General features: G+C 47.8%; 7 annotated features.

Moving 5' to 3' along the window:
• Window positions 202–8,129: a transcriptional cis regulatory region, noted in NCBI's record as "EC(Med13l) subregion A targeted for CRISPR interference". NCBI's record gives its function as "positively regulates Med13l expression (mild effect) in mouse ES cells" and the evidence as "EXISTENCE:mutant phenotype evidence [ECO:0000015][PMID:27895109]".
• Window positions 202–19,799: a transcriptional cis regulatory region, noted in NCBI's record as "EC(Med13l) region targeted for CRISPR interference". NCBI's record gives its function as "positively regulates Med13l expression (moderate effect) in mouse ES cells" and the evidence as "EXISTENCE:mutant phenotype evidence [ECO:0000015][PMID:27895109, PMID:31784727]".
• Window positions 1,186–2,370: an enhancer, noted in NCBI's record as "-127 Med13l pEnh or Med13I_1 fragment used in reporter assays". NCBI's record gives its function as "activates a Pou5f1 promoter by reporter gene assays in mouse ES cells" and the evidence as "EXISTENCE:reporter gene assay evidence [ECO:0000049][PMID:27895109]".
• Window positions 1,967–3,349: an enhancer, noted in NCBI's record as "-126 Med13l pEnh or Med13I_2 fragment used in reporter assays". NCBI's record gives its function as "activates a Pou5f1 promoter by reporter gene assays in mouse ES cells" and the evidence as "EXISTENCE:reporter gene assay evidence [ECO:0000049][PMID:27895109]".
• Window positions 3,360–5,299: an enhancer, noted in NCBI's record as "-124 Med13l pEnh or Med13I_3 fragment used in reporter assays". NCBI's record gives its function as "activates a Pou5f1 promoter by reporter gene assays in mouse ES cells" and the evidence as "EXISTENCE:reporter gene assay evidence [ECO:0000049][PMID:27895109]".
• Window positions 8,110–19,799: a transcriptional cis regulatory region, noted in NCBI's record as "EC(Med13l) subregion B targeted for CRISPR interference". NCBI's record gives its function as "positively regulates Med13l expression (weak effect) in mouse ES cells" and the evidence as "EXISTENCE:mutant phenotype evidence [ECO:0000015][PMID:27895109]".
• Window positions 11,463–13,527: an enhancer, noted in NCBI's record as "-115 Med13l pEnh or Med13I_4 fragment used in reporter assays". NCBI's record gives its function as "activates a Pou5f1 promoter by reporter gene assays in mouse ES cells" and the evidence as "EXISTENCE:reporter gene assay evidence [ECO:0000049][PMID:27895109]".

Genomic DNA, 20,972 nt, shown 5'->3' on the forward strand with positions numbered 1-20,972 from the left:
CTCCTCATTATAATAATAACTATTATTTAACTTCTTTTTTTCACCCAGGTTCCTGGCTGGTCTAGAAATCTCTATAGAGATGAGGCTAGCCTTAAATTCACAGAAATCTACTTGCCTCTCTCCAGCAACCCAAAGGGCTAGCTAGAATTATAGGTGTGTACCAAGAGCCTAACACTTTTACATCAAAATTTCTAAAAAGCAGTCATTGACCGTTAAGTGGAGGACCTCAGGCAGGGAGGAAGGTACATGCAGAGTGGATGCGTCAAAACTGATTCTTAGAGGTGAGGTCTGGATTTGAACCCAGATGTCCTGGCAGCTGGGCTGAGTTATGATGTAGACAGGAGTGGAGGAAGGATGAAGGTGGGGTGACATCAGGCTACTTCTGCAGGGCAGAGAGACCCATCACAGAGGTCCATGGTTTGTTTGGGTCCAGATCCTTCAGGCTGGGGCTCACTCAGCCTGGCAGAGCTGCATTGAGAGATGACCTTCCTTTCTTTTGGACACTCTACCTCCCAGGTGGTTTCTTTGTTTCCATTTTACAGATGGGATTGTGATGTTCAGCCTTGGAAGAAGTCTACAGAAAGCCAGGAGTAGCAGTTGCCCACATGACAATCTCCAATGCCAACCCCCCACCCCACCCCAGTGTTTCCTAGCCCAGCCCAGTCTTTGCTCAGAAACACATCTTGAATCCTGGAGCTTCCTGGTCTCTAACCCTATCTCTGACACCCAAACACCATGCTTTCACAATTGCCCAAAGAGACTCCAGTAAACCCCTGGGGCATCTCCATCAGCCAAACCAACCCCTAGCCCTCCCACTAGACAAAGAGGCTTCTCAGCTGAGTGTTAGCAAAGGTACCTTCAGGCAAGAGGGTTCCTCTGTGCCCCGGTATCTCACCCTGAGCTTTGTGCCTGTAGGACCGGAATCCTCCACTTCCAGCCATCTCTCTGACATTTTTTCCTGTCCTTCTCCATAAAAAGCCATTTATAGACTTTTGTTCTGTAATATCCTAACTTTGGAGTCACAAGAGGGGCAGACAACTGAGTTAAGAGGTTGCTCTTGGTTCTTTATCCAGACGCCAGGCTCTGGACCCTGTAGGTGGCGCAGGCAGTCTGTGGTTTTTTGTTACCTGCTTGTCACCTGAGGCAGAGAAGGAGGCTCCCAGGGGCATGAGAAATAGCCTCACTCTCTCCCAACAACTGTGCTTTGTCTTTCCTTCTTGGCTGTAAATATGAACATTATCAGTTTTTGATGTGTGTGTGCAGTGCATGTGGGTGTCCTCAGAGGCCAGACAAGGGTGTTGAGTCTCGTGGAGCTGGGTTAGAGGTGACCATGCTGGGAACTGAACCTAGATCCTCTACAAGAACAGTGAATGCTTTTAGCAACTGGATCTCTCTCTCTCTCTCTCTCTCTCTCTCTCTCTCTCTCTCTCTCTCCTCTCTCACATTTTCATTTTCTTTCTTTTTTTTTCTGGGCTGTGAATTTGTTTTTAAAAACTTACTTTTTTGTTTGGAGGGTGTTTTGTTTCTTTTTAAAATTTTTATTGGCTATTTTATTTACTTTGTTTACACATTTTAACTTTTGTGGGGTTTTTTAAAAAAAAGATTTATTTATTTTACGTATAGGAGTACACTGTAGCTATCTTCAGACACACCAGAAGAGGGCATCAGATCCCATGACAGATGGTTGTGAGCAACCATGTGGTTGCTGGGAATTGAACTCAGGACCTCTGGAAGAGTGTTCAGTGTTCTTACCCCTGAGCCATCTCTCCAGCCCTTGTGGGGTTTGGTTGGTTGGTTTGGTTTGGTTTGGTTTGGTTTTTGTTTTTTTAACTTTTGAGTTCTTTATTTATTTGTGTGTTCATGGAATGAGTATGTGAAGATCAGAGAACAACCTACCAGGAGCTGGTCCTTTCTCCCATTCAAAGATTCATATGTTCAAGCTCTCTCAGCTCTTCTGAGGCCTATCAAAGGAAGGACCAAACCTCAGGTTTGCTCTCTCATTGGATATAATGAAAGAAATTCACAGTATTTGTGAGGCTGAAGCAGGAGGCCCTTAAATTTAAGGCCAGCTTGGGCTATAGAAGTGAAACTCTGTCTCAAAAGAACAGTGGGGCGAGCGGTACATATCAGTGTAATTCTGCACTCTGAGGCAGGGGATCATAGCCTTGAGGCCAGTTTGAGCTACATAAGCGATTCAGTCCCGGCCCCTCCCCACCACCAGTTGAACAAAACAAAAGCAAATGAGGGGTGGTGGTGCATACTTTTGAGACGTGGAGGCATTAGAAAGAAGTTCAAGGCCAGTCTGGGCTAGCCTAAGCCAAAGGATACCTTTTCTCAAACAAATCAAACAACCAGCCCATAACTCAATCATATTAACAACCAATCAAATAAACAAACGTGCAATTGCCACTTTGAAGCTGAGGGTAGGAACCGCTGGGATGAGATCATTGGGCACCCAGGGTGTCTGATTACATTCCCAGAATGCACCAGATAACCACAAAGGAAAAGACAGATTTGGGGTGCGGGAGCTGGGCCCGTAGCTGTGGCCTTCCTATTGGAGTGTGCCCACAGCCCAGACTGCGCTCTCATTGAAGCCATTTCTAAGGCACTCCGCGAGATTTATTGAATGCCTAGTAAGTGGATTAGAGCCAAGTACTGGAAGGAAAGACGATTGGGTCCTGGGCCTTAGAGAGTGCATTTTCAGCCCTAGAGATAAAATTCTTCCTGTCCCCGGGAAGCTGGTGGGTGTGTAGGGAGCGGATAAACAGTGCCTGGAGGCGCAGGGAGGCCATTTGTAAGTAGCAGCAGGTGGGCAGGTGGGACTGAGCGGCTGCGGAGGCGGGAACACCGCTTGCTGAGCTTAGGGGGAGAGTGTGAAGAGATAAAACCCTGAGGTAGCCACAAACCCTCCGGTCTGCCAGTTCCTAAATTCTGTCCCTTTCTGCCCCAAAGCTCTACCTCAGCCAGGCCTGTTTCAGACGCAGGATAAACTTTGGGATTTCCCCTCAATAGAGGGGAGGGGAGTCCGAAAGGAGAAAGGTAGGGTGGAGGATTCCTGGAGAAACTTCATCTACATAACAAGGAGAAAGAGAAAGCATGGAGGGATGCCCCCAGGGTGGCGTTTAGAGCTTAAATTTAGGAAAGCGCCCAAGGATTGAATTCTGCCTGGCTGCACTGAAGGCACCATCATAGCCAGAAGAGACTTGTGGGCACCCGTAGCTTCTACATCACGTCTTTACACACACACACACACACACACACACACACACACACACACACACACACAATCTCTAGCTAAGCCGAAGAGAACTTGGCCTGTGGACTCTGCCTGTCATGCCAACATTCTGTGCCTCAGTTTTCTCATCTGTGGTGTCGTTGTTGTTAAGTGGTTCATAATCATACCGCAGAAACGGCAGGTTTGGGTGACAACCCTACAGAGTAGATGACAGGTGTCTTAGGCTCACTACTGCGGTGGTGGATCACCATGACCAAAGCAACCTGGGGAGCAAAGGATTTATGTGGCACTGTGCGGTCACTGAAGGAAGTCAAGACAGGAAGTCAAACGGGGCTTGAACCTGGAGACCGGACCTGATCCAGAGGCCATGAAGGGAATGCGGCTTATTGGCTTGTTCCTGATGGCTTGCTCAGCCTGCTTTCGTATAGAACTCAGGACCACCAGCCCAGGTGTGGTCCCCATCCACAATGAGCTGTCCCACCCCCATAATAACCATTAATTAAGGAGATGCCCTGCATAGAGGCTTGCACGCAGCCAGATCTTAGGAAGATGTTTTCTACCTGAGGTTCCCTCCTCTCAGATGACCCTAGCCTGTGTCAAGTTGACATAAACCCAACCTGCACAGTGGGTGATGCTGACTGTCACCTTGATCTTTGAAGGTCATTTCTCTGTTTGTTTGGTCTCCCGCTGCACCCCAGGACTCACGCTGTCAATAGTCACAGCCTCCCCAGCTCCAACCACTCACATCCCGTCAGCCCATTCTGTAAATCCGGAATGCCAGGTGGAGTCCACACTACACAGGAGGGCCCCGTCTTTCAATGGGCTCCTCCTGGTACTCCCAGTAAGCCACTTCCCTGGCTTCAGGCCCCTACCGGTGAAAGAAAAGCTCTGGCGCAGGCAGTTAGCCCAAGAGGTATGGGGGCTGCAGGGGGTAGATTTACATTTTAAAAGCCCGAGGAAGGCCGAGGCTAGAGCCTCCTCCCCACCTGCCCGGGAGCTGCCGGTAGAATGGCAGAGTAGAGGCCAGATGAAAACCTAGAGACAGACTTCCAGACTGGAACTGCGCCTGCTCAGTACCTACAGCGCGGCCGTACACCGGATCACTGCCCACCGTGCTTAAAATTAAAGAGGTCTAGACACTAGAGCCAACACCAGTTGTGTCCCCAAGTCATGGGAGTACACACCGCATTGACCTCTAGTTTGTAGGTAAGGACACTCCTCGAAGAAGTTAAGTGCCTTGCAGGTAAAACATACAGCCCCCAGGCTACCGGGGTGGGGCATGGGGGAGGGGCGCTGGACCAAAGCGGGAAGTTCTTTCTCAATTCTCTACCTGAGGTTCAGGCCTAGAGGCCCACTCAGAGGGATGGAATGTCTGATGTGGCATTCCCCAACTCTCCCCACAGCCCCCCTCCCCCCATCGTCCCCCAAAGCCGTAGGGAGAATCTTCATTCACGTGCTGTCTCCAGTCTTAGAAAATCAGCACACCCACACACACCCTCAAGCCTTCAGCTGTCCCACACCCTCCCCTGGTCAAAGCTGATCTGTCAACTTCCGTCCCGGCTCCTATTTTAGAGTAGAAGGTTCCAAGAGCAAACAGGTTCCTCCGACTCGTTAATGGTCTGGATAGAATGTCAGCCTGGCCCTAGGCATACAATTCTCTTTTATGTTTTTTTTTTTTTTCTATAAAGCAAAGTTGCTGCATGATCCTATACGTTGCCAACTGCTCAACTAGCCTTTTTGCACGGAACGCCTTGTGGTTCTCAACCTTCCTAACTTTGTGACCCTTTAATGATGCTCCTCGTGTTGTGGACATACATTTTCATTGCTACTTCCTAACTGCAATTTTGCTACCGTTATGAATGGTAACGTGAATATCTAAGGGGACCTCCAAAGGGGTCGAGATCCACACAGGTTGTGAACCGCTGGTCTAAATGCCCCTGTGTTAGATCCAGGCTGACATTGTGCTGGTGGCTGCAGATCTGAGCAGAGGGAGCACCCACCTTAAGGCCAGAGAATGAGGGTTACAAGACGAAGACAGCTACCACAGAACTCTCCCTCCTGAACAAGTCGTCTCCCTCTGAGGTCTCAGTCCCAGCTAAGCTGCTGATAATTCAAGGGTTCCTCTGAGAAATCTCCTTCCCAGCCAGGTACCAGGCCTGCCCTCGGCCCCTTTTCAGCCTTTCAATTCTGCATTCACGGGTCTCATCACCCTAGGTGACCCCAGGATAGCTCCATTTCTTTCTGCATTTGTCAGATCTGGCTCTGTTTCCCTTTGGGCTCTGTCCAAAAGACAAGTTAACTCTCCAAGAATGAGGAGAGAGGACCTGGCGCCAGCCAGTTCCAGATTGGGCTGTCTATAGCAGCCATGGCCACTATTGTAAGAAAAGCGCGATTTCTAACATTCTGCAGGAGCTGTGGCTTTTCATTGTTTTTGCTGCAGGGGGAAGGGGGCAGAGAGATGAGTTCAGGGCTAGACCAGCACTCCGAGCCATGCCCCCGGGGATGGTGGGGGTTTGAAGACAGTTGAAAACAAGATCTGTCTCCAAAAAGTTAAAACAAAAGAAAAATCAAAAGTGAGACTTGTTTGGGAGAAAGGGCACTTTCCATTTTGAAGGAATTAGCATGCATTATAAAGGGCCTGAGGCCCAACACAGTGCTGCAGGCTTATAATCTAAGCACTTGGAAGGCCAGCTGATTTCTGTGAGTTCGAGGTCAGCCTGCTCTACAGAGTGAGTTCCAGGACAGCCAAGGCTACGCAGAGAAACCCTGTCTGGAAAAACCAATAATAATAATGATGGTGGTGGTGGTGATAATGGAAACAAAAGGCTTGAGGCTATGAGTTTTATCTCCCGCCCCCCCCCACACACACACACACTTCTTCCTCTCCCTTTCCCTTCCCCCACTCTCCTCATGTTCTCCGATGTCCTTCTACCTTCTGTTGTGAAAAGGAGTCCAAGCAGACACTGGACTCCTTGATTTTGGACTTTGCAACCTCTACAAGAGTAAGAAAGAACTCTATTTTATAGCATTAACCATCTACAGCATGTTCTTTCTGTCTGTCTGTCTGTCTGTCTGTCTGTCTTATCTCTCACGTTCTCCATTTCTGTGTGTGTGTGTGTGTGTGTGTATCTGCCTCTCCATCTCTCTCTCCCTGTCTCTCTCTCCCGTCTCTCTCTCCCTGCAACAGGAAAGAGACTGAGAGGGTCCTTTACATTCAGAACATTTTGAAACATTTCAAAAGTCTGAAGATCTAAGCTGTACACACTTAGTGCTTGCTGGTGGCCAGCTGGGCTCCCTCCTTCATATTCAGTGAAGGGTCAGCAACCTACAACCTGCGGTGCTGAATCCAGACCATATAGCCCTTTGGGCTATACCTGTTTCCTCTGAGTTGAATTAGTCTCCTCTTCAGAGGACAGTTTGGTGGAGCTGTCTCCAAGGGAAACAGAGAGTTCCCAGGATGAAACTTTCAGGACTCACCCATGAGGGGACGGGGCTTTCCAGTGACACAGCTGTCAGTCACCCATGCTCCTGTAGGCAACCCCAACACACTCAACAGCTCATGATCTGGACTTGTGTAGAATCATTTCTTGAGTCCTTATCTGAGGTAACCGGATGTTTGTTTCCGACTTTCTAGGAAGAATCACAGGGCAGCATTCGCTTTTGTAAATAAAGTTTTATTGACACACACCCAAGATCATTCATTTACATATCGATGGCTGTCTTCATGCTAGCACTGTGTATTAACTTGCCTAATTGCTGAGACAGAATACTTGACAATACATCTTAAGGTTGGAGAGATTGATTCTTTCTGGCTCACAAGTCTAGGGTATAGTCCAGAGAGAGACAGAGAGAGACAGAGAGAGAGAGAGAGAATGAGAATATACTGCTACCAGCTTCCTTCCTCCTTCCTTCTATTCAGTCCAGGAGCCCAGCCTGGTGCTGCTCAACTTTAAGATGGGTCTTCCCACTGTAATTAACCTGTTCTAGATAATTCTTCACAGACCTGCCCAGAGGTGAATGCCCAAAGGCTTGTCTCCTAAATGATCCTAGATCCTATCTAGTTGACAGTTATATGCTTACTGCCACAGGGACATTTGCAAAGTTGAAACCATGTTCCTGCTTATAGCACATAGAAAAATTACCACGCCAGTTCTAAAAGGCAGTGGGTTTCAGGTCCGGCCACCCAAACCTAGGATTCTGAGTCCTATTGGTGGGTGATCAGCCACTAATAAACAGAGTTTGATTCTGACTGGAGTAGCTGCAGCCACTTGGCCAAAGGGTGACCTGCAAGTTCTGTGTCCCCCTCCCTCCTCATGCCTGCAACCTGGGAAAAGAACCTTATTTGGAAAAGGTTGTTTGAAGATGTAGTGAATTTTGGATCTCAAGATGAGATGGCCCTGAATTGTCCCCTAACCCCAATGACAAGTGTTGCAAGAGACGCTCAGAGAAGAGGCAGAGGGAGGAATAGGCCATGCCAGGTGAAACTGGAGTGTTTCAGTCTTGAGGCTGGAAGACACAGGCTTCTGACCCAGATCTTGAGGCCTAGTGGCCATGAAAATCTTAGGCCCAAGCAAGGTAATACATGCCTTTAATCCCAGGAGACAGAGGCAAGCATTCTGAGGCCCTTCTTAGGACACAGCCCTCAGGCACCATGATTCTGGACCCCTGGACTCCAGGACAGAGAGAACACAGAGCTATGGGTATAAACCAAACTGTTCAGCAGCCATTCATGATGGTACCACAGGAGATGTGTGCGCTTACTCACCTTCTCTGCTTCCCTTGCAGCTAGGGACACATACCTGACTTGATGCACCAATCACATTCATCTTTCCAGATTAGCAGGAAGCCTAGAGTGAGAAGAAGTCAGAGCCACATGCCTTCTAAATGCGATTAGAGGTAGTATAGGTACAGTTTTAGTGCACTGACCATGGACCAGAATTGTGACAAGGATCACAAATGTAATTCTGTGTGCTTCTTTATTAGGCTCAATTTGAAAAGTTACTGGAGGCTACACAACTGAATATGCTTCCCCCAGTATGCGGCACTATTAGGTAGGGTCTTGTTGGAGTGAGTGTGTCCTTGTTGGAGTTGGTGTGGCCTTATTGGGGTGGGTGTGTCCTTGTTAGAGTGAGTGTGGGCTTTAAGATTCTCAGCCTAGCTGCCTGGAAGCCAGTATTCTGCTAGCAGCCTTCAGATGCAGATGTAGACTGCTCAGTTCCCCCAGGGCCATACCTGCCTGGAATTTCCCATGTTCTCACCTTGATGGTAATGGACTGAACCTCTGAACCTGTAATCCTGTCCCAAATGAATATTGTCCTTATAAGAGTTGCCTTGGTCGTGGTGTCTGTTCACAGCAGTAAAAACCTAACTGAGACAGTTTTCATTGCTATGAACAGACACCATGACCAAGGCAACTCTTATAAGGAACAACATTTAATTGGGGCTGACTTACAGGTTCAGAGGTTCAGTCCATTATCATCAAGGTGGGAAGCATGGCAGCATCCAGGCAGGCATGGTACAGGAGGAGCTGAGAGTTCTACATCTTCATCTGAAGGCTGCTAGCAGAATACTGACTTCCAGGCAGCTAGGATAAGGGTCTTAAAGCCTACACCCACACCCACAGTGACACACGTACCCCAACAAGGCCATACCTCCTAATAGTGCCACTCCCTGGGCATATACAAACCATCACAGAAATCCTAACTAATTATGTCTTTGTCTGTCTCCATCCCTCTCCCCCTCACCTCCCCTCTCTGTGTATGCATCATATACATGTGCAATGCCCTTGGAGGATAGAACAGGCTTCCATCCCCTTTAGCTGGTGCTATGGGCAGTTGTGATCTGCCAGATGTGAGTCCTGGAACCTGAACTCCAATCCTCTATGAGAGAAGTACACACTCTTAACCACTAAACCATCTCTTCAGCTGCCCCATGTTATTTAGGTTTCATGCAGTAGCTGAGGCCACCTCAACTCACTTATGTAACTGAGGATGACCTTGAAATCTCGCCTGCACCTTCTGAGTGTTTACAGGTATGAACCACCACCCTGAGTCTCTGCGCACGCTAAGCTGAACCACATACCTAGACTCAGTGTCACCCCTGATCCCTTGGGGGACATTGCTGATATTTGTCTTCAGGAAGTGACAAGCCTCTTCTAACCAGTGTCAAGGTGACTGTTTATAATCCTTTCAACTCCTCCAGTGAGATCATGTTGCTAACTTTATGTTGGCCATGATGGCCATCATCATCTCTTTCAGGAAGTGGCTGTGACTACCAGTTGGGACTTTCTGAGTTGGAAGGATGGTCTGTCTACAGGTACAGATTGTCAGTTCGGGGATAGCTTGTTTCAAGCTCATACCCAGCGGATGAGGTGCTTCCCATCCTCTTGGAAAATGAGGAAACCAAAGAAGATGAAGCGATTGTCCCAAGTCATGAGTCTCTAGAGTGAAACAGGGGAAGAGAGTTTGGGATTTCATATCCTTCAAGTCAAAACCAAATAGCCATTTGTCATCTTGGAAGCCAAGATTTCATCTGGGGACATAGCTTCAGTTGGTCTGGGCCTTGCTCAGCATGCATGAGGCCCCACCATCCCCAGCACCACATATAAACCACAAGGTGGTGGTGACCTAGTTTAATTTCGATCGCTGTGATAAAATGCCCTGACTGAAAGCAATGTAGGAGTTAAAGGGTTCATTCAGTTTACAATCCATCGTTTTGGAGAAGTCGAGACAGGAACTCAAGTCACTGTCATATCACAGCCACGAATGGGTGCAGTGAGAAAGAAGCAAATCCTTCTTTGCTCTTAGCTTCCCTTCTCTATTCTTGCCCTGTTCAAGACTCCTGCCTAGGGAATGGTGTCGCTCACAGTGAGCTGCGTCTTCCTACATCTATTAACAACCAAGGCGGGCCGGAGAGATGGCTCAGCGATTAATAACACTGGCTACAGTCAGGCATGGTGGCACACACCTTTAATCCCAGTATTTGGGAGGCAGAGGCAGGCAGATTTCTGAGTTCGAGGCCAGCCTGGTCTACAAAGTGAGTTCCAGTACAGCCAGAGCTATACAGAGAAACCCTGTCTCGAAAATAAACAAAAAACAAAACAAAACAAAACAAACAAAAAAGAACACTGGGGGCTGGTGAGATGGCTCAGCAGGTAAGAGCACCCGACTGCTCTTCCAAAGGTCCTTAGTTCAAATCCCAGCAACCACATGGTGGCTCACAACCATCTGTAACAAGATCTGATTCCCTCTTCTGGTGTGTCTGAAGACAGCTACAGTGTACTTACATATAATAAATAAATAAATCTTTAAAAAAAAAAAAAAAAAAAAAAAGAACACTGGCTGCTCTTGCAGATGATCCTGAGTCCAATTCCCCGTAACCACCTGGTGGCTCACAACCATCTGTAATGGGATCTGATGCCCTCTTCTGGTGTGTCTGAAGACAGCTACAGTGTACTCATATACATAAAATAAATAAATAAAAGAATCAAGGCAACTCTCCACGTGATGCCCACAGGTCAACCTGATCTGGAGAACTCCCCACTAAGGCTCTTCCCAGGTGAGTATAGGCTGTGTCAAGGTGACCGCTCCAACTAACCAGCAAAGGCTCACACCTGAAATCCCAGCACTCGGGAGGTGGTTGCAGGATGATCAGAAATTTGAGGACATATCCTCGGCTACAGAGTGAGCTTAAAGCCAGTCTAGGTTACTCTGGTGAGACTCTGAAGGAAGCAGAGACACCAAGATACAGAACCAAACAACAAGGAAAGGTTTAGAAGTAGGCGGCTCCAAGGAGCAAACACTGTGTAAACTGTCACAATACCCTGGGGAGACTGTCTTACCCTAGCTTGGTGTCATATCTCAAGTCCAAAGGCAGGTAGATGCAATCCAAGGTACAACCAGCTTCACACTCCAGTGCTGTCCCTCTGTGGAAGAGGCAGATTTCCATCCTCAGAAGGGAAGAGTTTCAGGATCAAAGAAAAGGGGCTGGAGGCAGAGGGGGCACACCCACCTTGAGCCCACATCTGGAGGATGCACTTAGCACACTGCTAGACTTACAAATAGTAGAACAACATGCCGAGGCTCCTCTGTGCTCCATCTGGAGGTGACAGATTTGGATATATAGCTTTGCCTATATTGTGAGTTCAAGGCCAGCCCCGGGCTACTGGTCTCAAAAAAGCAAGATAAGTAACAAAATCAGCATCACTCTGTTTCCCGGGGTTACTCCCCACAAACTCCTGATTGTGTTTCTCCGTCCCCTTTCTTTTTGGCTCGTGGATGATGGTGATGGTACTGATGATAAGATTCAAATGATTCCAACCAGGCACACCTTTAATCCCAGCACTTGGGAGGCAGAGGCAGGCGGATTTCTGAGTTCGAGGCCAGCCTGGTCTACAGAGTGAGTTCCAAAACAGCCGAGGGCTACACAGAAAAATCCTGTCTCAAAAAAAAAAAAAAAAAAAAAAAAAGTTTCAAACGATTCCTATGCTAGAAGATACTGTTCCCATTTTGCAGATAAGAAAACTGAGCCCATTCCCAGACCCTACACAGGCAAGCTGACTCTCAGTTATATCCAGACAACTGTCCCCTGTATGCAGACACCTCAGAGAAGGGGCTTCCAGAATGTTCCACACTGCTGGCCTGCTTTTACCCTCCTAAAAGCCAAACTCCCTGGTGTGCAGGTTTTTCCCTTGGAGACATCAACAGACACTTAATTCACTTTTGTCCAGAGGCAGCCAGATCTTTGTGTGCCATACCTTCAAGTAAGTGGGACCCAGCATGGGGCCTTGACTTCTGGGACCCCCCATTGTGACCCTGGTGGGAGGCCACAACTTCTATTGACAGTTCGCCCAGGATCCATCCAGTTTGGAGGGAGAATAATCTCCTCACAGCAGTTTACAGACCTACCCTGAAAAGCCCCATTATCCTTCCACTTGAGGGAAGTGGTCCCAGTGTCTCTGGCTTCAAGGAAATTAAAGAGCCGCGCACTTATTTCTGATAAAATTTGGGTTTGAAGCGGATCGCTGGACTCTCTGGGGTTTGCAGTCATCCTCGTCTGAGAGCAAACCCCAGGCAGCAAGACAAGACAAAACCCAGATACCCCCTGTGAGACCCTAGAGCTCTGCCCCACCCCTGGCATCCAAAGGAATGTGCAGCCCCAGAGGGATTCCCAGTGGGACAGAGCCCCTTCTCTTCCTCCCTCCTCCTGGTCGGAAGCTTGAGCACGACAAGAGACAGACACACACAGCTCTCCTCTACAGCTGCTGCTCTGTGGCACTGGAGTTTGGAACAATGTCTGCCTCATCAGAAGATCCCTTAAGAGTCTGGTCTGGGCTTCATTTTTCTACTCCCTGTGAGGGTAGGCACTAGCCCACGAGACAGAACTGAATAAGGCCACTGTAGAAACTTGTTCTCTCAAAGCCACATAGCTGGCATGACTGTGTCCAAGCCAGGCTTTCCCCACCCCTACTCTGTCCCGCCTGATCCCCCTCCTGGTGTGAATATCATTATCCCTCCCGGAGTAGACCCACCCATTATGGTACAACCTCCGTACCTGTTTATTTAGCATATGCCCTTCCAATTCCATCTGACCCCCAAGTCAGAGGACACAACACTAGTCAATTATCAGCCTATAGCAAGTTGAGAACCTAAAGGCAGTTTCTTCTTGTGTTTAATTTGCATAGGACAGTATGGGAGACCCTGGACTTGATTTCCAGCTCTGACTGCAGACAAAGATGCCACTATTGTCAGTGATAAAACCCGCTCCTCTGCCCTCTTCATTCAACTCGGTGCTCTAGAGAGTGTGTGTCAGGACCGGTCAGAGCCCGGGCTTCTAGGTGTGGCTATCCAGCAGGAAAACAAAAGAAAGAGGGGAGAGGGGAGGAGAGGAATAGAAAGAAAGACGGAGTGAAAGCTAAGTACCTGATTGGATCAGAATTTCAAAAGAACCATGCAAACAGGCTGGACACAATGGCTGGGTTCAGCTTTGGACGAAGAAGGCCTTGTGCTGGTTCTCTGAAATGTAAACTTCTGGATACAGACCAACCTTCCCATGGAAATATATTTTTGAAAACAGACTCTCACTACGTAACTGAGGCTGACCTTGAACTCATGCCCCTCCTGCCTCTGCCTCCCTAGTTCAGGGGTCAAGGACATGGGTTTCCACATTCCTTACTGCCATTGTTGAAGAGGAGGCTTAGATCTGAGAGCTACTTCCCTTGTGTGTGTGTGTGGGGGGCAGCAGAGGGGGAGGCAGTCACAGCCAGGTGGGTCTGGACATTTAAAGCCATCATCCCATTCCTTCAGACTCAGAGGGAGAGACAGGATCTCAGATAGCCCAGGCTAGCCTTCAGACTCACTGTATTCACAAAGATGACCTTGAACTTATGATCCTCCTGCCTTCATCTCCCAAGTGCTGGGACGACAGAGGGGCATGACCACAGTTGGTGTCTGCAGTGCTGGTGATGGAACCCAGAGCCTCTTGCATGCTGGGCCATGGTCCCAGCACCATCGCCTCAAAGTGAAGTCCCGCATGCCGACATTTAACCCCGGCAGGTGCACAGTGGGTGCCTGGCACGGCATAAAGGACACTGGCACTCCATTCTCTGACCACGTATTGGTGACCAGCACATCACATGTAGTCCTTGGTGGCCAACGCTCCAACACCCACTCGTAACAGCTCACCTTACCTTAACAACCATAGTTCCATCAACATCTGTCTCGGTCACAGGTGAGACTTCTTTGAAACAGGCTCCGAATCCTGACAGAAAGAAATGGAAAAGCTCCCGATTTCCATGTTGTTAGAAGGAGGTGGAGCTCACCATAAATGATTCACGGCGTGTCAATCAAATGACAACCGGAGTGATGCGATTATTTATTTTTTTACTCCCTTGCTCGGCTGGCATTCTTGCACCTTCTCCAATCTCCCCCCACCAGGGGTTCCCGTGCCCTCTTTGTCTTTTTGAAGCACTTTGGTTCATATTTTATTCATGATAGATTTGACAGAGGCTGCACAGTCAGAGTCCAGGTTCGCACCTGTACCCCAGTGGTCAGCGCAGCCAGAGGGATAACACTGGCTCCTGCCGGCTCTCAGGAAACTCTGGCTCTACTGGTATGGCCAAGAGGAGACACAGCTCTGAACAGGAAGGGGCACTTCCTATCCTTGTGGAGCTGACATAAGTGATACTGGCTTAGATCCAGGCTCTTGTCCGTGGTCGGTAAGAGCTCCGAAGTTGGCTGGCTCCTCCAGCTCAGTTTACCCTTTTCAAGTCTCAGACAGGGTCTTGCTAAACTGCTCAGGAGAGTCTTGAACTCTCTCTGTAGCCCAGGCAGGCCTGGAACTCACAATCTTCCTGCCTCAGACTGTGAGGAGCTGGCTCACCCGACTCAGCTTTGGTTGTTATGGTGGCTGTGCACTGGAGGCAGGAGGCTTTGATTCCTGCTGGGGGTTCATTGGGGAACCAGATGCTCGGGAACCCGCTGTAATCTGGTTTTTCCTGAGGCAAGTGCATGGTTTGAATGCTGTGTCCCCAGAGGGCCATGTCCTGGAAGCCTGAACCTCAGTGTGGGCCTGATGAGATCTTGGGACTTAGTGGGAGACAGGCCACGGGGACGTCATTCATAGAAGAGATTACTGGCTTGTTCCTATAAGAGGAGATCCTACTAGAACAAGCCTGGCTTTCAAATTCCTCTGGCTTCCTGCCTGTCCTGTGACTCTTTTCACTCACTGTCATGATACCATGAGCCCTGGAGGCCCTGGCCAGAGACCACTGGGAAACTGCTGAGAGCTGAAGAAGCCTCTTTGCGTTATAAACTATCCAGCCCAGGGTGTTTCAATATAAACAGACCACAAGGAAAGAGCAAAGCTATCCAATGTGTGCCCTGTGTGGCTCTACTTGGATTCTGTCACTTATCCTGGAGAAAGAATGAAGGATGTGACCAGAGAGTTGAACCCAAACCTTTCCTTTAGCCAGAACACCGCCCCACCCACCCACTATGCAACAACTTTATAAAGGACTACCATGTTATTGGCAGAAAAGCTGAGGGAGAGAATTGAAGCCATCTGGTTACACCAGGCTCTGTGAGTAAAAACTCTACACTGTATTCATTTGGTAGAGAGTTTCAAGAAAAGTCTAGAGATTGACAGGAAATTGTTGAGAATATATGGAGCAACTATTTTGTTGTTGTTGTTGTTGTTTTCCCTTTTTTGACCTTTTTTCTTCGGGCCTAGACATATTCTAAATTTTCTAAGACTGCCCGTCACTTACATAAAATTAAGAGGGACAGGGCTATGGAGATGGCTCAGTGGGTAAAGCCATTGCCATTCAAGCATGAGGACCTGAGTTCGAATCTCCCCGGAACCTATGTAAAGCCAGGTGCTGTAGCCTAAGTCTGGAATCCCAGTTCTCCAATGGGGAAATGAGAGGCACAGGGAACCCCCAAAGCTTGAGGGCCACTAATGAGTGTATGGAATGTGGAACAAGATGGCCTGGTGTCAAATAGGGCAGAAAGTAAGGACCGAACTCCTGAGGTTGTCCTCTGACCCCCATATGCATTATGGTACATGTGTGTACCTCCCCATAAACACACACACACATACAGGCATACACACACATACATACATACACACAAACACACATGCACACTCACACACACATACACCATCCACCAATCAATCAATCAATCAATCAGTCACCCAAACTAACAATCAGGAATCGTTCTTGCTATATCTGGGCGTCTTTTGTTGTGAACCAGACTCTAAGCCAGGGGACATTCCAGCCACAGTCACTATCTATAGTTATTGCAGGCAAAGGACTCCCACCCGTTGGGTCAGCTGAGTTGTGTGTCCCAGCTGACCTCTTTAATGGTGCCACTTGAGGTTTGTGTCATCAAGATAGGCTACCTAAAAGAGGCTTGTCCTGGGGACTTGGGCTGTTTTGTCTCCCGGGGGTTATTTTTATTGGTTTGTAAATTGAACCTTCCCCCTTGGTTGCCTCCTGGAGCTGTGGAGAGGGTGGACTATAGTTGGCCCACGCAAGGGTGGGAGGCACTTGGTCTGGGAAGCCACAGCAGAAGAACAACCAAGTAGAGGCAATGCTGGAGAAGAGGAGGCTGCACCACAGTCAAGCAGAGTGTGAGAACGGAAGGCTGTCTGGAGATGACCCAGCCCAGTGGGTAGAGCTCTTGCTTCACATCTGCAAAGCCCTGTACTATGAGGTCATCCTCAGCTACAGAAAGTTTGAAGCTAGCCTGGGCTACCTGAGATCCAGGATACTACTCCACTCTGTGTGTGTGTGTGTGTGTGTGTGTGTGTGTGTGTGTGTGTGTGTGTGTGTGTTGGAGAGCAGACTCTGGGCTTCCCACGTGGTAGGCAAGCTCTACACCACTGAGACACACCCCAGACACACCCTCATTCCAATCATTCTTTGATCTTGTGGTTTTCTTTATGAGTCGACTTGGCTGGACCACAGTATCTAGCTATTTAGTCCAACCTTATTCTGGATGTTTCTGTGAAGGCATTGTGCATTTGGACTTAGAGGTACAACTCACTGGCAGAGAATTTGCCTAGTATAAAGGTCCCAGGTTTGACATGCAGGACATCCATGACAGGACGGAGCCTCTGAGTGTTCAGAGGACAGATCACAGGAATCTGATGGCCCAAGAGATCAATTTAGATTGACAAACTTGGTGGCAGACACCTTTACCTGCCACAAACCTGACATTTAAATAACAAATGGAGTTTCAGTAAAGCACTCTGTACTTGCGGGGTGGGTCTCATCTTTTTCCTTAGTGGAAAAAGGAAGCCAGGTGTGGTAGAACTGTAATTCTAGCACTAAGAATCTAAGACAGAAGATTGCATCTGAGTTTGAGGCCAGCCTGTGCTATGTAGAAAGACTCTGCCTCAGACAGGAACAGAAACAAAGTACTAGTTCCCTTAAGGAAGACACACACACACACACACACACACACACACACACACACGAGAGAAGAGAGACAGACAGACAGACAGACAGAAAGAAAAGGAGATGGAGAGAAAGAGAAATTTTAAAATATTCTTATTACTTATTTTATGAGTATTGAGTTTTGTCTGTGTGTATGTCTGTACACCACATTTGTGACTGGTGCCCACAAGCTCAGAAGTGGGTGTCAGATCTCCCAGAATTGTAGTTACTATTGTGAGCGGCCATGTGGATGCTGGGAATCACACCGAGATTTTCTGGAAGAACACCAGTGTTCCTCATAGTCCTGAGCCATCCCTCCAGCCAGAATTAAAATATTTTTTAGTTAAATATTTTAAGTAAAATAAAAAAACAGCCTCGGGTGCTGGAGAGCCAGGTTACCTACATACCTCTTATCTGTCATCTGTTTTTCTGTGTGTGTATGTATGTATGTATGTATGTATGTATCTATCTATCTATCTATCTATCTATCATCATCTATGTATCTATGTATCTGTATATCTATATATCTATGTATCTATGTATCTGTGTATCTATGTATCTATTTATCTGTCTATCTATGTATGTGTGTATCTATCTATCTATCTGTCATCTATATCTTTTTCTCTTTGTCTTTCATCTATCTGTCTATCTATCTCTGCCTATCATATATAACAATTTATCTCTCTTTCATGTGCCTGTCTGTCTGTCTATCTATCTAATTCTCAAACCCATGAACCTCTCCCTGCTGGTAATGTCTACTCTTTACTCCTTTTCACAGGGGCGTTCTGCACACATTGGCACCTGCTGGATTCAGAACAGAGACTCACGAGCTTCAAATAAATAAATAAATAAATAAATAAATAAATAAATAAATAAATAAAATAAAAATTGGCAATATCCTGGTAGGTTGGCTTAGGTGCTGTACTGGCTAGTTTTGTGTCAACTTGACACAGCTGGAGTTATCACAGAGAAAGGAGCTTCAGTTGAGGAAATGCCTCCATGAGATCCAACTGTAAGGCATTTTTTCAATTAGTGATCAAGGGGGAAAGGCCCCTTGTGGGTGGGACCATCTCTGGGCTGGTAGTCTTGGTTCTATAAGAGAGCAGGCTGAGCAAGCCAGGGGAAGCAAGCCAGTAAAGAACATCCCTCCATGGCCTCTGTATCAGCTCCTGCTTTCTGACCTGCTTGAGTTCCAGTCCTGACGTCCTTTGGTGATGAACAGCAATGTGGGAAATGTAAGCTGAATAAACCCCTCCCTCCCCAACTTGCTTCTTGGTCATGATGTTTGTGCAGGAATAGAAACCCTGACTAAGACAGGTGCCTTCTGCCATGCTTGATAGCCTGGTGATCCCTGGGATAAGAAAGACAGAACTGTCCTCTGCACGTTGTCTCCTGACATCAGCAATGTGCTGCTCCCCAACAACAAGTACATAAATAATAAAATGAATACTTTTAATTGGAAACTTTGAAGGGAATGGAAGGGTATGGTTGAGCAGCCCCAAGTCCCTGTGTTCGCTCCCCAGTGCTGTAAGTGATTAATCAGTTAATTAAAAATAAGCAAAGGAGGGCAGGGATGAGGCCTCAGGGGTTAAAGCACTTGCCACGGGAGCCTAACGACCCAAGTTCAGACCCCCAGCAGCCACACAAACAGCTGGGTGAACAGATGTGAAGCCAGCTCATAATCCTAGCTGTCAGGAGCAGAGACAGGGGTCCCCATGACAAGCTGGCTGACCAGCCAGGCCAAGTCAGCCAACGCCGAGCCCAGCAGAAGACCTTGCCTTGATGAATAAAAAGTGATCAAGGTAGACAGCCGACGCCAACTTCTGACCTCCACACACTCGTGGACCCATACGTGCATGCAAAACAGATCATAGAAGACACTCGAGTATTCATTCTAACAACACGCGTCAGGCATGTAGCGTGTGTTCACACTTCTACTGCCCACGCTCATGTTCCCACACTCAGAAATGAAATCCTTTGCTTCTTGGCCACTTGATAGGACTACCTTTTCAGGTCTCTGCTGCCAGTGGTACAGGGCCAGGCACACAGTAGGTGCTCATTAAATGCTTGTTAAATGAATGAACAAAAGCTAAGAAGAGTTTTGTTCCCGGCCTGCTTTGTGGTGTTTGTGGCTGGGGGTAAGAACCAATAATAACACAGGAAATTTACACTGGCTGGAAGCTCCTGGACTCCCAGGATCTAGTGACCCAAGGGATTGTTGTTTGTCCACATATTCAAGCTGCAGAGACAAAGCTATAATTTTAACCTGGCCTTGGGACCATGCGTGCCATGCTCTCTGCCCATTCCAGGTATAGGCCAACAAGTAGCAGAGGGACCCAAGAGGAGAAGGAGCCAGAGGTAGAGGTGGGGCTCATTATCAGGGTGCAGAGACCTTGGAGGCACACCCAGCTTTGAGGTAATACTGCACCTAACACAGCCTGCCCTGCTCCCACAGAGTCCCTTTCCTGCATTGCTCCTCTGTCAGGACTTGTCTGGTCCAGGTTTCATGGCTGCAGGCTTCTGTTCCCTGCTGCCAGTACTGGGGGCTGGAGCTCAGCAGGTCTGTCTTCCCTGACCACCCAAGTCACTGCCGAGGCAATTAATTACAGAATAGGGTGCGGCTTTGGGAAGGCTCCTCTGCTGCCCCTTTGGAGCTGTTATTTAATTTTTTGATCGTCCTTTTTTCAAGGTTTCCCAAGTGGGTTGTTTTGCAAGCACCACCTGGAGCTAGAAGTAACCCTCGGGTCCCCAGCTCCAGGCTGGGTGACTATGAGTCAAGAAACTCTTGCTTGCCACCAATCAAAGAAAACACATGGTGGGACTCGTGTCTCTAGCCGCATATGTTGCAGAGGATGGCCTAGATGATCATCAATGGGAGGAGAGGCCCTTGGTCCTGTGAAGGTTCTATGCCTCAGTATTGGGGAATGCCAGGGCCAGGAAGCAGGAGTGGGTGGGTTGGGGAGCAGAGGGAAGGGGAAGAAGATAGGGGATTTTCAGAGGGGAAACTAGGAAAGAGGATAACATTTGAAATGTAAATTTAAAAAAATCTAATTAAAAAAAAAGTAAAAGAAAGAAACTCTTACTTGGTTTGACTGTCATGTTCTCTCTCATAGCAAATCATTTGTATCTTTAAAGACAGAAGAGGGGAGCTGGCCAGGGCATGTGAGGGTGAGAACACTGCAGTCAACAGGAACAAGCTAGGACTGCACTTATAAGAGCAATTAGAAAGGCCAGAATGGGCTGCAAGCTGATTACCAGGTAGACAACAGTGTTTTGTTTTGTTTTTTGTTTTTAAGGTAGGGTCTCTCTTAGTGATGTCTGACCTTAAAGCTACTTTGTAGCCGGAAGATAACTTTGAATTGGTCCTCCTGTCCGAGTGCTCGAAATACAGGTGTGCACTGCCACGTCTTTCTATGGTGCTGTGAATTTATTTGCTCTTGAGGCAGAGTTTTACTAATTCTGGCTGTGTTTGAGCTCACACAACCCTCCAGCTTCTGCCTCCCTAGTAGATGGTTTGAGATGTGTATTCCCCATGCTCATCCATCTCTCTCTCTCTCATACACACACACACACACACACACACACACACACACTGATGCACCTACAGAGTGGGGGACAGCCCTCCAAAGAAGTTCACGTCCTCTGAGGGAGTCACATGCATGTATGTATGCATGGATACAATATGGGTGAACACTGGCATGTACAAAAATACAGATGAGTTTTTTTTTTAATGTGATGTGAAAGGGAACAGGGATTTATTTATTTATTTTATGTGCATTGCTATTTGCTTGCATGTCG

The sequence above is a fragment of the Mus musculus genome, chromosome 5, assembly GCF_000001635.26.
Source record: "Mus musculus strain C57BL/6J chromosome 5, GRCm38.p6 C57BL/6J".
Lineage (NCBI taxonomy): Eukaryota > Metazoa > Chordata > Mammalia > Rodentia > Muridae > Mus > Mus musculus.